At 36.5% G+C, this 13,165-nt stretch overlaps 1 protein-coding gene across 1 annotated transcript in view; it reads left to right on the top strand.

Moving 5' to 3' along the window:
- LOC109059278 (xenotropic and polytropic retrovirus receptor 1 homolog) overlaps positions 1 to 13,165 on the top strand; it is a 73,400-nt gene that overhangs the window by 7,812 nt on the left and 52,423 nt on the right. The gene's annotated exons all lie outside the window — the stretch shown is intronic.

The raw sequence follows: 13,165 nt of genomic DNA, 5'->3' as shown, positions 1-13,165 counted from the left end.
TCATGTGGCGTTAAAGGGGTGGTTGACTGTTTTTTTTTCTAGGCTTTGTTGTGTTTATGGGGGGCAGTTTAACATGTGTTAATGCTTTGTTTTTAAAAAACGAATTTTTTTTGCATAATTTACCTTTATTCTACACCGCTCTGTCCCTTCTCCTAAAACGCACTGATGACGTATTGGGCTCAGATTGGTCAGCTGGCTCAGTGTGCTGTAATTCGCTAAACCTCCAGTGTGCATCTAAACGTCACGTCCCTCACATCAGCAGCATGTACTCTGGTTGTATTGTAAACAATGACATCGTCAATATTGCTTATCAATTTGAGCCCGATTGAGACAGAAAGGTTGTTATCTTATGTAATCTTTTAATATAAAAGCTTTAATAAAGTACGGCATCCGCACACACGTCCATGTTTAATGCTTCTCATAGCTATGTGAAAAAAAGTGTATAATTGGAACAGTTCATTGTTTGAGCTGAGCTGATGATCTGAATGAGAGAGAGAGAGATGCAGAACAGAGCAAATTAAAATCAATAAAAACAATTAAAAGAAATAATTCATATATAAACAGAACATGGATTTTGAAACTTGTGAATCCATTAGAATTGCTAGAAGACAGAATCATGATTCATATATGAATAGATTTTTACGTGCATCCATAGTTTTCTCTTCCTCTTCTAAATAGCAGATAGCCTCGCCCCTTTTGTTGAATGTTCCCGGGGGCTGGTTTTATTTAGGTTTGTGATGTTACAAACCCAAGGAAGTAGCTCGTAGTAGTCCCTACAAGCCTTTTTGTAGGCATTAAACTGCCATAATTTTAAAAGACGATATCTCTCAATTTGCATTGGACATTTAGCGTTGTAACTTTGCAGATATTGTTTATGCTCAAACAGCAACATTACACACTAACTAATGTTAAAAAAGTTAAATCAACCACCCCTTTGAATTGAAAATGACACAACATGCTTTGCCGTAACATGAAATTATATGATGCAAGAATGAATTATAGTTTAAAGTGTTCTATGAGAGAGTCAGTTGGATCATGAGCGATTGGACATATGTTTTGCCAGAAACAAGACTGAGCAAGCATTCATAATAATGCCAGACACCTGAAGAAGGTCCACACAGTTTGGCATTCATCAAACAGCCCTCTGGAGATTGTGTGTGTGTGTGTGTGTGTGTGTGTGTGTGTGTGTGTGTGTATTTATAAGGTCCTGTCAAACTAAAGAAGAGATGTTCTTTCCAGTCAGTGCTTCTGTATGTCTCTGTCAGACGTTGTGTGTGTGTCTGGCAGGCCACTTTGACCTTGTTTTTAAAATTCAGGGTTTCATTGAGGTGGGAAATGAAAGCAAAGTTGGCATGTCTGTTTGTCAGGATAATAGATTTATTGTGTTTAAAATGTTTTGGGTGGAAAAGAGGAAAGCGGCTGAGCTGCATTTTAACTGGGTTTTGCTTACTGGCATACAAATACTCTTTCCTGTATATAGTCACCCTGGTTTAACATTACTTTAATCCACAGGTTGCTTGTAACTGTGATTTACTCAATACCAACACAGGGATTGTTATTATCAGTGGTGATTTCTGTGGCAAGAACCTTATACTTAGGGTTAGACATTTGAACTTGAACTTAGCGATATAATTCATCCCACATATTTGCTCATGGAGTGTTATATAGTGTGTTATTACTTTTGTAAAGCAATCAGACTTGCCATTTTGTTTGCCAGAAGGTGGATGATAAAATGGGTGAATAATTAGGCATGCAATATATCTCTACCATATCAGTTAAAGGACAATATTACAGATTTTATTTTGTTTTTATTTTATCGATATTGTATGTTTTAATCAATATTGGCTATTGAAATGTGAATGCTTATTTCAAAATTTTTTAAGGTTTAGATTACCTTTGTTGTCAATTAACACTCACTTAAAGTTAATATTTGCACCTATTATACTGTATATACTGTATATTATTATACTGTACATTATAATATAATGTTGTAATGCATAAATTCACTTCTATCATTTAAAATGGCTGCTTTTAGTTTTTAGTATTGTATTTAGATTTCTTTTTTTATACAACATTTGAGGAATTTTAATAGCAGTAATTTATCTGAAAATAATTACCAGCTATAAACCAGAATTTTTATATCGGTTCATCTCTAGACAAAAATACCATAGACTTACACTTAAGGTAAGGTACACTTAAATTACTCAAGTAATACCTAGGATCTGAATATTTTGGATGTTTTTTTTCTTTTTAAATACAAGCAGTGATCTACTGAGCAACAGTTGTGATATCATGTAACTACTGTATTAAGCTAGTTTAAGTCTTAATGATAATGTGGCCTGTATATGGTATTATAATCAATGCCAGTGTCTAAATCCAGCAGATAAGAATTAATCCATAAAGATCTATGGATTTCTAGCTTTCCCAGCATTCAGTTGAAGCCCCACACAGTTTCCAGTATCAGTACAGCTGTGGTGCTGTGGTCTCTTCTTTCTTTCAAAAGCGCTTTGATGTCCCTCTACAGGAAAAGTGAATTGATGGAAAATGAAAGGGAGGAAAATAGAGTGAAGGAATAAGCAGACTTACTGAAGCACCTGTTCTGTGGCTTTTATATTAAGTTTCTTGTCTATCAAAACTCTTAACATGATTTGTGAGGCTTAACGCAGTAGTTTTTCACATATAGGTTTGCAATGTCAGAGTCTGTTGAGATCAAGAGATGATTTTATTAAATAAACCTCCCATGAAACACTTATTACCACAGCTAGACTTATGAGGGAGCTTTTTTTCCCTCACAGTCTGCGGAGTATAAGAAAGAGGAGTTTTGATATTCTGTGAACACACTGGTGCCCAAGGGAGGCAATTTATTGGGTTATTACGGCCCTCTTTCTCTCTCTTTCTCTCTGGCCTGATCTGATATAGTCATATTGAAAGCTCAATATTGAGAGAGGGGCAGTTCAAAGTGACAGCATTCCCTTACACTGTCAGGAACACGGATTGGCTCAGTATGCTAATATGTTCGGTACGGAAATGAGCAATTGAGGTCCCTAATGGGCCTGAGGTACGTGAGAGTTTTTTAAAAATTCTTTGAAAGACAGAGGATGAAAGATCACTGTAAACTTGATGTAGACCCTTATGCAAGACCCAAACTTAGTGTACCAACACTTACCTAACAGTATAGCCCAGTGATGGAGTACTCGAGTCCTGGACTCGGACTCGAGTCCGACTCGAGTCACTATTCTTTGGACTCGAGTCCGACTCGAGACTCCATTCTCTGGACTCGTGACTCGACTTGGACTCGCGGACTGATGACTCGTACTTGGACTCGGACTCGAGGATATATAAAATCGGACTTGAGCATTCATCACGTTGTTTTTTGACTAAATATGTTATTTAAAAAAATTATATAAGGTGTTACACTGTTCCTGTTTCGTGCCCAAGACCGGCCGGGATCTATTTTTTTTCCCTCACAGACACTGCTACCGCTCGCTCTCTTTGCTTGACAACACACTCACTGACGTCACTCACTTTACGCTCGTGCATGTCAGATCAGATTACATGACTTTTTTTGCCTGTTGCGAAAGTCACTGTGTCAGATGGATGACGCAATTTTGACTCCTAAAATCCTGTGGTGTCGTGAACAAGAAATATGTCAGACTAACGTTACACGTTGCTTTCTGACCAGTCGCGTGCCGTCACACACACACACACAAACACACACACACACACACACACACACACACACACACACACAACACACACACACACACACACACTAAACACACACATTCACTTGAACACATACAACGCACTCACGCTAAATCACTCGGCACTCGTAATGACACACAAAGTATCTTTAAAATCTCTCTCTCTCTCTCTCTCTCTCGCTCTCTCTCTCTCTCAAATACACACACATTACACACACACACACACTCTCCTCTCTCTCTCCTCCCAATCGGCATATCGTATTGATTTTTTTGGACGTTTTTTAAGTATCTTTAAAATGTTTCTTCAGTGTCCTGTAAACTGCACATTTTCAGTTTTTTGAAGCTGAGAGTGTATTTCTGTAATACAGTGCTAAAGGATTAGTTCACACAAAAATGAAAACTTCCTAATCATTTACTCCTCCCAATGCGGATCCCAGGGACTCCATCGGCTTTTTTTCTTCAGTGTGAAAATAATTGTTGTGGTTTTAAGGAAAACATTTCAGGATGTTTTCTTCATTTTGAATCTCCGCCCCACAATGCCTACCAACTAAGCACGATGATCTCGGAAACAAGTGAAGATGACACACAAGCATATTCAAACAAAAGCCAACACGAATAAGTTGTGTGAAACGAAGCAAAATCAATGTTACTCACTAACATGAAGAAACAACGCAACCTGGGTGTGCTATTCGAGCCCTTCCTGCTCCTTGAGTTCTCTCCACCACTGGAAAACTGCTCCTATATTAATGGGGGTCCTACCTTTTGCCTGATTGTAACCCTTATTTTTAATGTTTTATTTCTCTGATATTTTCCTCTTATTTTTTTTGTCTGCCATCTCTCTCTATCTGTAGTCGATCTGCTAATATCCGTCCTGTACACTCAAATTGAGCGCTCTCTTCTATCGATCATTGCAAGACACGCCCCTTTACTGCTGATTGGCTACAAGTGTTTTGGGACTCGGACCGATGCTGTGGTCAAAAGCATTTTTCCAAAATCACTTAGTGCACCTTTAAAATGGAACCATGAAGAAAGTAATCTCAGAATGTAAAGCATGTTCAGTGATATACAAAAACAATACAAAAAACATTATGTGATAAAAATGATTTGGTCTAATATAAAATATTGAACACTGTTGTTTACTTATAATTTTTGGTTATTTGAGAAATGGTTCATTAGCTTAGCAGCATGCTAACATAATCAACTGTGAGCAGATTTGTGGCAAACAAAGCTCATTAGCATGTGTAAATATGAACTTGAGCCAGAGGGGTTTGCCAGGACACAATTTTTTTTGTAAGGGACAGGAATGGTTCGCCCATGGTTACCTAAAGGTCATCTGACTCCCACTACAACGTGATTCATAACATTGTAGTCCTGCCTCTCAGCTTAGCTTGTCAGTTTAACTCTCTTTAATTTAGCTGTAATTGAGGTGAGTGCATTCATATTGCCTTTGTCTGTGCTTTCCAAGACTTTTATGGATTTGGAGTCTCATGCGGTATTTAACCTGCACTGCGGAGCTTTTGTCTGAGCCAAGAGGTTTTAATTAAAGACGAGACAGCAGTGAATGAAATATGAGCGCTAGCTTTCTTTTTTTTGCTTGCTTAATTCCTTACTTGCGTGTATCTGGTTTGGCCAATTGAGGAATTGAATCGGACACAGCAGCAACAAAAATAGACCAAAAAAAAAATTAAAATAAAAGAAATTCTAAAAATACCAACAAATATTAATATAAAAATTTAAATATAATAAAATGCTTTCTCAACATGCAAGAAGGCAACACTGCAAATCCGATCCAATGATTGCAGCATAGATGTATCCTTCGCTGTCTATGATACACTATCCTGTGCATTCAATTCTGTCACATTCAGGGTAAAAATAAAAATGGCATATGAAAGTTGAGGTCAGTTTGATGTCATTTCTAATGAGAAATTAGTAACCAAGTCACTGAAGCTCTCTCTGTTGTCTTGTAAATCATTAAACCTTTATGCTGCCTTGGGGCTAGTTCATACAGAACACGTTTTTCCATTCCACTGCGCTACTTTTCCATTGTTTTTCTATGTAAACAAGGCAGATGGATGTGTTTGACCGTGCCGTTCCAATCTAAAAGTGCAGCACTCAAGTTAAAAGGAGTTCAACTTATTTTGGACACAGACAATGTATAATAAGTCATGATATGAGATCAAGTGACAGTAAATTAATTTCAGCATTACTTCAGATTTACAAACAATAACTACAGTAATAGACAAAAATGAGTGCAGTTGGTTCTTGTAAAAGTCAGGGGCATAGCAAGTCATCAGTGTAGAAAATTCTACATTTACTGATACTTGATTATATTTTACTATGGAGTTTTATTGTGTATAACCACATTGAAAATTGTGGAAAAATGTGTCAGTCTGCTTATTTTGGTTAGGAACTGCGTACGTAAACAGTATGAGGCTGTATGACTGACATAACATTACCATCCACATCTACGTTTTTTTTTTCTTTTCCTTTTTTAAACTAGCATCATTTCCGCTTGTCATATAGAACTCACTTTTCACAGTACAGTCAATTCCAGAATTAAATAAATAAAATCAAATCTATTGTATACTTCTCCTGAGAGAGTATCCTTCAAATATCCAATGGTTTGGCATGTCTCTTCATGCACAAGTGTCTGAAATCTCTCTTTTTTATGTTTCTGTCTTTGTATGGACAGATTCAGGACTCATTCCCATTGAATCCTCCAGCCTTTCAAGGTTTAATGATGCTGAATCAATACCGGCAGAAAAGCAATTGTGTGTATCTTCTTCTACTCTATAGGTTAAGCTCCTGGTTGGCTGGCTGCTTGAGCACACCTCCAGTAATCCAATAGAGCGAGAGAGATGAGGTGAAATGATCTTCCTGGTTGGAATGAACACAGGGACATAAGAAAGCATCTAGTATACAGTAGAGTCCTGCTCTCTATAGAACACAAAACAAGGGAACTGGGTGACCTTGAATCTTTTAAAAATAAAAGTTTTGTTAGAAACAACTGCATTTAAATTATTTTTCTACACGGTATTTTTCTAAATGCTAGTAATTTCTACAGAAAAAAAACCTTAAAATGCTACTGTAAAACATGTAATTGGTAAATTACCATACCGTATCCACCTTTTTTTTTACGTAAGGTGAGTGCGCCCATTTGGAACTTTACTGTGCTAGCTTCCCAGTGTCATTGACCTCCAGTTATTTTACCTGTACAAAAACAGACTGTTATGCTGCTTGATATTCCTTATCATATTATTTTATTGTATTGTCTTAATTATAAACACACTACTTTAATGAATAGGAAGTCTCGCACACAATAACTTACTTCTGTGTTGCAAAAAAAGGTGAATAGTGTGGCACATGAAAAAAGGTGAGGCAAAAAAGGTGACGCACACAATAACTTACTTCTGTGCAAAAAAAAAAAATAATGTGAAAAAATAAAGTAAAGGGTCGAACAATGTGTAAATGTTCTAAAATATATATTTAATATGTGTATTTATATTTTTTTGTTTATATATTTTATTTGACATAGTTTTGTATGTGTGTGTGTTGTCTATGACGCTCCCACAGCTCATTTAAAGCTGAGTATGTGTGTGTGTGTTGTCTATGACGCTCCCACAGCTCATTTAAAGCTGAGTAGGGCTCTTGTCATGGGGAGCTGTGAACAGCTTGTTGCCTGCTGAGAGAGCAGCCAGCGTAATTAGTGTTTGGGGCTTGTTCTGATGAAAGAGCAGCAAAAGGCATCATTCTCTTACTTCCACTTTGAGTCTGGACACAGTTCACACGCGCACACACACAAGTTATGATAAACCTTGGTTGTCTGGTTCATAGTGTTTTTTTATTATCCATTTATATTATTCAGGCACACTTTATTCACAACCAATACTGTGCACATGTATTCAAAAAGATCAGACCACATTTGCCTTTCATTCGGCTTTTTGTTTGCTTATTTATCAGGCATGAATAAGCCATTTTGCAGACCATCTGGACTACCTAGAATTCCTAAAAGAACATTTGAATATAAGGTTCATGTAACCCAATTAATTAAAGCCATTGCATAAATAATAATGTCATTTTCGTTCTCTCAGCTCTTGTGCTGTGGAGGTGTATTTTCAGATTTGTGTCCCTCCATCCTGTTTAGACAGACATGTGGTGGCTTATTTTAAGTGTAGGAGGTCTTGTTTTTGTTGTTGTTGTTGTTGTTGTTGTTATTCGGCACACGTGTGGAGGTGCAGCGTCTCTCATTAGCACAGATTCCGATCGGGGAGCTTTGGGAGTGCGCTGTTCCCCGGTTGTGCTGGCCCAAGGACACAAGGCCAGGCAGGGGCCACGTTCAAGGGGGCTGCTAGTTTGGCAGAATCAGCACGGCACCCAGTACTCTGCATTATTGATGGACTTCTTCACAAGCTGCCACTCAGATGTGCAGCTCGATGCTAATTGTGCACTAGCTGGGTTGTTTTTACTTCCTTCTTGGTGGAGAAACAAACACGCAAAAACACTGTGATGAATAAATAAAAAACATTGAGTACATTTGTTATAAATGTAGTGAATTTGTTCTGTTTATGAAAAGCATTTATGCTAGGGATATTTGTAAGGTTGATAAACATATTAGTGTGGATTAAATGTTATGTGCATAAATTAACTTGCATTTTCTGTGTGTTTAACTTCAGTGGAAATTCAGTGGGTAATGAAGTAATGTAGAGCAATACATGATTTTATTTATCTGGATTTGATTTGATAAATCAAATTAATTTTTATATTTTATTTTATTTTAGAGAAATTCTGAGAGATAAATGTGCATTTTTTATTTTATTTTATTCTTTTATTTTAGTTGTCTTTGTTTATGTCTTGTTTATATTATTTTGACTTTATTTAAAATATTTTATTTTATATTGAAAAAAGTTGTTTCAGAGGTGGAAAGGTAATTTTATTAACACTATTTCTGCATTTATTTATTTATTTCAGAGTAATGTGCACTGCTAAATCTAGTGCAATAAAACCATGGAAACTTAAGGAAATGTAGGCATGCAGGAAATACAAATTTAGACGTAGGAAAGTGAATAGTTATTTTTGATTTCATGTTGCCTTTTAAAACTAATGCTGGGAGCTTTTATACTAAAAGCATTTGAGATGAGCACAAAATGAAGTGAAATGAAAGCTTGCAAAAATGGTTTCTGAGGGACAGACATTTTAAGAGGGAAAAAACAGAGTGAGCAAAAAGAGTATGTAAAGTAAGATATTACAAATCTCTTCCTCCTGTACTGGAGTGAAACATTTCAGAACAGGACAGGATGGTTTGAAATCTGCTATTGACAGCCTAAACTAGCACACGGACTGACAGCTAACAGAGATAGAGTCAGGCGGACTGTAGAAGAATCCCACATCTCATTTTAAATGCAGTTGCCTCTGCTACAGTAGCTTAGAGCAGTGAACCCCAAATCCAGGAGAGATGAAAGTCCATCCATAATTCATCTGTGAATTACATCTAGGCCGAACAGTGTGGGGGATTGTCAGGAGCAGAGGAAAGACAGGGGGAGGGGAGGACAGGAGGTTATGGGAGGCAGCAGGAGTCAAGGTCTTAGTTGACAATGTGCACTTAAGATTTTAAACATCTAAGACCGCACATGATGGATGCATGTATGACTCGCTGTTTCAATATCCAGAAGCCACAGAATGTTAGCCATGAAGATGGATAGATATGTTAGTAAAAGAGTTAGCACATACTTATTCTTACAGTAAATGCAGTGTAGACCGTAAATGATTTGAGACTTTGCTTGAAGTGTAGCATAAAAACTATTGGTTGACTGCAGTATCTTGAAAAGCGAAGAATAGAATTGTAATTTGTATTATCAAACATTTTCATTTTGGCCACTATGACACATTAACATTTAGCAGGTTATATCTTCCCTTTGTAAATGAGCCATAGAATACACACTTTAGTTCTTGTTTTAAAACAGACTGTCAAGCTTATTCATTTTCTATTGATGTCATATGGGAATAGAGACATAAGCTGCTCAGTAATGTTTGTTTTTTCAAACACATTCCCTTTCATTTATATGGACGCACATATGCGGGTACAGTGTCTAAGGGAGGAGGTCGAAAAGAAACTATAGGAGGTGGCTGTGATACCATATGCTCAGGTATTTCAAATTTCTGCCATGCATTCAAAAGCACATTTTCATCTTGTTTTGGTGTCTTAGCCTAGTTATTTCTTGTTTTATACACAGCTGTTTAAATGTTTGGGGTCAGTAAGATTTTTTTTTGAAAGAAGTCTCATCCAAAGCAAGGCTGCATTTTTTTTAATCAAAAAAATACAGTAAGTACGTAGTAAAATTGTGAAATATTATTACAATTTAAAATAAGTTTTGTCTATCTTAATATATTTTAAAATGTAATTTATTACTGTGATGACAAAACTGAATTTTAAGCAGCATTTACTCCAGTTTTTAGTGTCACATGATCCTTCAGAAATCATTTTAATATGCTGATTTTCTGCTCAAGAAACAATTCTTGTTGTTAATGTTGAGAATGTTTGTGCTGCCTATGTTTTTGTGGATTTTTTTAAAATTATTTATAAAAAAATACATAAATAAATAAATACATTTATTTTTCAGTATTCTTTGGTGAATAGGAAGTTTAAAACAATAGCATTTATTTAAAATGGAAATCTTTCATAACATTATAAATGTATTTACTGTAATCTTTGATCAATTTAATGCATCCTTGCGGAATAAAAACATTTTTTTTTCTTTTGAATGGTAGTGTCTGTTCACAAAACAAAAGGAAACTAAAATTGTTTAAACATTTACCTTGGAGCTGTTCACACAGGTTAGTTGGTAAAGTTACACAAAAGAAATATATACATATGACCTTGCTCAGGAACTTTCCATTTGATAGGAATAATCAATTCAATCAGCTACATTTCAGCAAGTAAACTTAATATACAGACTGTATCCATCCCTATAAGGTCATCCTGGGACATTCCTACTCCTTTATGCTAAAAAAAAAAAAACAGACCACATCCACTTGCACTTTGATTGCTGCAGTCTGATTGGTTGATCTGTCTCTAGTGTGTCTCTAGAACAGATTGTGTTGCTGAGAGGTCTGCTGTCTTCAACACATTCATCTTTCATCTATATTCTAATGGGCTTTCTCTCCAGGGAGTTTACAGGTGCCAACACCCCCATAGCAATGTGAGAAAACTGAGCAGATCTATACAGGATGTCCTGCAAGTGCTGAAATACAAGGCTAGTTTTAGATTTTGATGAGCTGATGTGGCTAACAGTAGATTTTTAAAAATCTTTTGTAGTCTAATAGTGTTTCTCAGAGGATTACTGGTTTCCTGTTAGTCATCGTGTTCATCCAATCTTGTCACCTTGGCCTATTTGCTTTTTTTTATCAAGAACCCATTTAGTGGTTGTGTAGGAAACATTGTACTTTTATATAGGGGCTAAATTTATCCTAGTGCCTTTGTGTGCCAAAGCAGGTGGGTTTAATTTGAGTGTGGCCCCAGTGGGTTAGTGTGTGTGTGTATTGTGGTGTGTGTGTGTGTATTCCCATGTTGACTTGGATCCTTTTATGCTGTACTGTAGCCCAGAGCAAAGTACAGACTGGAGAAACTCTGTTGACATTGACAGGCATTGGTTGACATTAGAGGAAGAAGGAAGAGTCCTGGAGCTAATTTCTTTACACTTGAACACCCACAATGCACTTCTCATTAGCCAAGTCTATGACATGAAGATCACAAAAACAGCCCTCCCATTTAATTTACATAAAATGATCATCATTGTATTCAATCACTGAAATAAATAGGGTATTATCTTTAAAGAAATGTTTTTCTCCAGGAGCCTTCAGATATAAATCATATAGGAGCTCTCTGAAAAGCCAGACACTCTGAGGGAGATGGTTATATGAATTATTGATGGTTATTGTTCCCGGTCAGCTTGATTTATATTAAATGATAAATTATTCACAAAGGAGAAGATGTGAGATGCAAGCCCACCTCAGCATTTTAACCCTGATTTTATTGGATTGGATTGGTCAGATTAAGTCAATTAGATGTGTTTTGAAGCTTTTTATTATCTTATTACGATTTATATTATGATTATGATGAATAGCTCTGGTTAATCAGTGTTGATCTGTAGTTGTTTTGTATGTATGTAAATCACCCGCAGCTCAACAGACCAAGAATTTTGTTTTTAGGGCATGAGTTATATTGTTTATGTTTATTATATGAAGTAAATATTCTCTGGTATATTTAAGCCAGATATATGTGCGTATTTATAGATCACCTCAACATATGCAGGTAAAGCTTTTAGAGAGTGTCTGTGTAATTCTTTGAGCGAGAATGCAGTGATTATCTGCATTTACAATTTACAGTTCTCGCCTGAGGATGCATGCATATTTCAGCACATCCACGGCTTGTGGGTAATGTATTCGAGATGAGTATTAATAATCACCAATTACCACTGTAACCTAATTGTAATCCAACACCAGAGTCTCTCACGCTTTGTACAGATGGCCCACGTAAGCCCTGGGGAAGGAATGATGGAGACAGAGGGAGGAAGTAGATGGGAGTTGGAGAAGTAGATAAAAGGAGAGATTTGATGGTAAGACGAGTGGAGGCGGGGTCAGTGATATGAAGAGATTCTTGTAATATACTTTCATTAGCAACATAAGTTCAGCTTCATTGTGTTTACCACATAACCAGCCTGTAGCTGGTTCCCAGTGTCTTTATTGATGATAAAGGGTGAACTACTGAATAAAAATAAATTTAACATCTATCTGAAAGTGACCGTGAAAAAAGTGACATGAGATACAGCCAAGTATGGTGACCCATACTCAGAATTCGTGCTCTGCATTTAACCCATCCAAGTGCACACAGACAGCAGTGAACACACACACGGAGCAGTGGGCAGCCATTTATGCTGTGGTGCCCGGGGAGCAGTTGGGGGTTCGGTGCCTTGCTCAAGGAATTGGAATTGCAGGCCTGAGACTCGATCCCACAACCTTAGGGTTAGGAGCCAAACTCTCTAACCACTAGGCCACGACTTCTATCTGTCTATCGATCCATCTATCTATCTATCTATCTATCAATCATTGCATGATCTGACTTTTTATGTCTGGTTTATGTCACATTCATACTGTTTATGAATATTAAGCTCATGTCATCAGAGTAAATCATGTTAATAACTTGTTTAATAATTAGAAATATGACAGTATGAATATGCATTCTGCATGCAAATGAAATGTTAATTTAGTCAGGGCAATTGTCATGATTAATAGAGCCACTGTTTTGCGAAGATATTTGTGAAGTGACCTTTTCAGTGTGGCTAAAAAGGATAGTGATCAAAATGAGCTTATTTCAATTTATATGTGTATATGAATGCAGTTTTAATATAAAAATTGCAAATTTTATGAAAAATCAGTTTAAGTGGGCATAACCAAAGCACTAAAAA

This window comes from Cyprinus carpio, chromosome B8 (genome assembly GCF_018340385.1).
Source record: "Cyprinus carpio isolate SPL01 chromosome B8, ASM1834038v1, whole genome shotgun sequence".
In the NCBI taxonomy this organism is placed as follows: domain Eukaryota; kingdom Metazoa; phylum Chordata; class Actinopteri; order Cypriniformes; family Cyprinidae; genus Cyprinus; species Cyprinus carpio.
This window is presented reverse-complemented; position numbering and strand designations above follow the sequence as displayed.